Consider the following 4,696-nt stretch of genomic DNA (forward strand, 5'->3'; position numbering starts at 1 on the left):
ATATATCCTACTATAACTTTTTAATATAATGTAACAAAGGACTGCGGCTGTTGAAGTAAAAGTTTCCTTGCAAATATTTTTAATGTATTCAGTTGGTGCAGTGGTGATTTTTTTATGTTAGGCCCTCTTTTGCTCTATTTTGTCATCTGCAGCACATCAGAATCTAATAGCAGAGAGTACTATTGGCAAGCAGTATCTCACTGCCTGACACACTTAACTCTCTGCAGTTTCTACTCTCCGAGGTTAGCAGGTTCATATTACCAGCTGGGARAAGATGCCAAAATTCTCACCCTTGACTTCTTCCTGATAAAAGAGCAAGATTCCCACTCAGAGTGCTGAAAGTTGATATTAACTTTTTCTTTTCTTTATCTCTGTCTCTTCTTGTTTGTGTGCAGCTGGAAGAGGCAGAAGAGGAGGCCGTGGAGGAGAAAGAGAAACTGGTGAGCAGAGTGGGTGGAAGAATGGCATGAGAAGAGGATGGAAGCCGTTTTGGGAGGTGGTTCGAAGCGAGTGAACCCAGAGCAGGTGAACACAGCTGCGGATCGCCATGGGCTCTCTGGCTGCTTCCTCCCGTGGCCCTCGGTGTTGTGTGCAAGGGGTCCTGAAAAGCCAGCCAAGGCTGCAGCGAGAGTGGGCAGGCTGGGCCCAGCAAGCCAGGAGAGGCAGGTGATGCAGGCGAGCTGAGTTCCCGTTCCCGCCGGCTAAGAGCTTTCCTCTGCAGACTGGAACAGCAGAAATCAATATAGAGGAGAGAGGCTAGCAGAGGTTGCCCATCACAGCCTGCAGGCCTCGGAGCCCAGGGACCAACCACCACCACTACTCCCAGCTCCTGTCTCCATCTTCTTCTATCTTCCTCCTGGAGTCCCAATACCAGCCGAGGCCGGGGCCGGGGAAGGGGCCCTAACCTCACAACTGCCCCGCTCAGAGTGTGTCAGCGCACATGTGTAAGGAAACAAAGGGGAGAGAAAAAAATCACGCTTGGTTCACCTGGAGGTGTTTTCTCTGGTGTCGAACACCACTTGGTAAAACTTTGTCCGAGACGAAGGTGGAAGGAGAGACGTGACGTCGACGGTCCCGTTTCTTCCAGCTCCTCGCTGCACCTTCACTTTTGTGAATGAGGATCAGTCTGAGATGATGCTCGGGACGTTTCAGCTCAGTCCTGGGTTTTTTTTCCCGAGCACGTACGGCGCACAATATTCCTAAGATGTTCTGATCCAGGATAAAAGAACAATTTGAACTTTTTTCCTCTCATCTGCTGTTTCAGGCAGAACCTGTCTTTTCACCTTAGATTTTCTTACAGCAGCAGCTCCCATCAGAGGATATGGCAGCGCGGTATTGATCTATGAGGTGGAAGAGAGAAAGGCGGCGCTTTCATACCTCACACTCGTGTGTGTGCGTGTCTGTTGGGGTGGGGGTTTAGCACCTGAAGACCACTTACTGCTGTGCAGAAGGGATCCCATGACAGCTCAAGTGAATGGTTGCTAATTGAATGAGAGGTGGAATGGAGAGGACCCTGGTTTTTATCTGTGCACTGCCCCCCCGTTTTAAATCTGGCTTTTTTTTCCGCCTTAAAGAAAAATTCTGTTTGACATCAGTGTAGAACTGAACACCCCCAGAAAAWAAAGAGACAACTTCATGTGATAAAATCATTTGAAATCTTTGGACTGGCCTTAAGGACAAATGGACAGAAACCTGATACCTAACATGAGATTATGCAGAGATGCACGCCCCCTCGGTGAGTATAAACTAAATATTCACTTTTGTAGCCATACTGAGGTGTTTCTTGTCACAATAAAAGAACATTCCCCTCCTACAATCCTGCGTGTTTTTTTATTTATTTTATTTTTTAAGGTGAGAACTTGTGTTGCCATTCATCTTTTCTAGTCAGCTCTGAGCTGTGACCTGTRTGTCACAGACTGTCGATGCTCCTTCGAAGTTGCCCGTACCAGGGAAGATATTAAAGTGTGATTCTAACTCCCCGTCCCTCCAACCTCTCGCCTGCCAGTCTCCTGGCACACAGATAGAAACTGGCGCCTCTCTTAGCCTCAGCCTGGCAGCGGCCCGTGCTTACAAAATGGCCGATTCCTGTCTGCCAGCTGTCTTTCCCTCAGCCAAGATGGCGCTTAGTCGCCTGCTTTTTTCCTTCATATTTTTTTTGGCCTAATGCCCGCTGTTTGCCATCTGCCCTGTGATTGTTAACGGCTCTGCAAATAGCTTGTAATTGCCTTTGCATGTGCTTGATGCTTACCCCCCCCCCCCCCAGCTGTAAATAATAGCATGAGCATGAAAGGAATGGGAGAAAACACAACACTGAGTGATTCCTGAATGAACACGCAGCAGGAACAATTAGCAAATGAATGTCGTTCTGTCCTTCCCTATAAGCTCACCTGATTCCGCATGCAAATCGCCGATGCTGGTTTTGTTGCATTAGCTGAAWAAAATACCTCGCGGCTCTTCAGAGAGCAGGCTGGTATGGAGACACTCGTGTATTTTCTCATTGTGCCATATGTGACATCTGTGGTTGGCTGCATCACARGGGTGCCCTGCCTCCCGTGACAGGCGAAGCCCACACTGTAAAGGAGGAGCAGAAGCAAGGAGAGAGGCATAACATAATGACCTCATTAGCATGCTCCGCACTCCTTGCTATAGACCCTGGTGCTCGGCTGCGCCGTGGGACCCACCGGTGTACGCCCTTCTCACAGCACTTAGCATGCAACATTGTGTTCTCCTCACACAATGCGGCGCTTCATACRGGCTTTATTACGCCTTGTCAGAGCACCGGGGATCAGGGGTATCAGTGCAGAAGTAGCAGGATGCACACTGTGTACGTGGAGCGGGAGATGTCTTGGTGCTTAATGGTTTTAATGTGGCGTTAGCCGCACCGACGGATTCCTGGGCGCTGCTGTTCTGCACGCAGACGTGCGCATTTGTGTTCCTCCGCTTCGTGCTTGTTTTATGCAATTGTCTGTTTTATTGTCGGCTGGAATTTCTGGCTGTTTTCAGCTGTCAGTGTTAATTATTGCMAAGGCTGATTTGGCGGTACGTCCTGAAACTAGGCCACTCGTTCACAATAAAGACCTGCTGAACAGCATCTGTTGTTAGCCTTAAGTTGGCTTATCTTTGAACTGTAGAGGGTAAAGAGATGGGAGATGGCACAGTTTTGTTTTGTGACATTCAAATGTAGCCTTTTGTGTGTCGTTAGGATGGGTCACAACAACAAGCTGAGAGCCGTGATGAGCAGGAAATGCTAAAAAAAAATCAAAGTTTTGTGAAATTCAGCCTCAGCGTGTTTTTTTCAGCATTAGAGTGGATAACGTGCTCACACTTTGAAAAGCAGGTGATAACGTTTTAGTCCATATTTGCAAAAGTGTTTGTCAGTTTGTTAGCAAAGCACCATCTGAACCGCTGGATGGATTTTAAATTAACTCTCAAAAAATAATCTGTGAACTTTTAGAGTCAACCCAAGTCATGATGGGCACCAAAACCAACTGATTTTAGGAATCACAAATGTGCCCACGACTCACTTTTACAGATATTGAGTTAAAACTTGGTGTGGTAGTAGCTGAGAGTGATTTATGACACATAGCGTGAGCTCTAACATACCATGGAGATCACACATAGCTGCTTTGTTTAAGATGTAATCAAAATGGTAACACTGAAATAGACAAACAGCGGCTAAGTCACGTTTTAAGTAATGCCTTTATTCTGATTAAATACACTCTGATTAAGTGTTTTGGATTTTAATATTTGTCTGAATACATATGAAGCATTCAAACTGTTGCGATAATCTTTTTTTCTGTTTGTTTTTCAGCACATAAATCATTCCTCAATTTTTGTGCCACTTCAACATTTCATATATCAAAATGTTCAGCTCCTTCAGGACACTCCAGCAATGGCTTTTGATATTTCAGCAATGTACACGTTTTGTGATATTTAGTTTTTCTGCCATTTTTCTCATAAAAACAGAATGGAGCTGTATTCATCATCCTAAAAACCCTTCAAAATGTTCATACATATTTACAGCACATTTTTTATTTTTTTGTTATGGTTCTGCTTTTTTAACTTCTTTATGACAATTTCAGCTTTCTTTTGGCTTCTTTGTAGCTAATTTTAGCTGTTTTCTGCTACTTAACTTCTCCAACTTTTTTGTGCTTCTTTCAGCTTCTTTCTGCTCATTTCAGCTGTTTTCTGTGTTTTAGCTACTCTTAACTATTTGCAGCTAAATTCAAAGTTTTGTTGTAATTTCAGCTTTTTACTGCTTAATTCATCGACCRTGCTCTTTCCATTTCTTTGTGCTAAGTTCAGCTACTGTTTAGCTACWGTTCTGCTAACTTCAGCTGTTTTAGCTATTTTACAACAAATTGCAACTTTTATGTACTTCTTTTGTTGTTTTCCAGCTAATATGAGCTTTTTTTACTCTCTTTCCATCATCATTTCAACTGGTGAAATGAAGACCCCTATTAACTTCAAGGTCACAAAATAAAAGGTCAAGGTCACAGGTTGGCTAATTTCTGAGTGTTTTACTATCTTTGGTCTAAATTTCCACTATATTATATATATACATATATATTAGTATAAAACAGCTGAAATGAGCAAAATGTAGCTGAAAGAAGCACAAAAAAGTTGGATAAAATAGCAGAAAACATGTAAAATCAGCTACATAGAAATCAAAGAATATTTTTAATATATTATATTC

The sequence above is a fragment of the Austrofundulus limnaeus genome, unplaced genomic scaffold, assembly GCF_001266775.1.
Source record: "Austrofundulus limnaeus strain Quisiro unplaced genomic scaffold, Austrofundulus_limnaeus-1.0 Scaffold153, whole genome shotgun sequence".
Taxonomy (NCBI): Eukaryota; Metazoa; Chordata; class Actinopteri; order Cyprinodontiformes; family Rivulidae; genus Austrofundulus; species Austrofundulus limnaeus.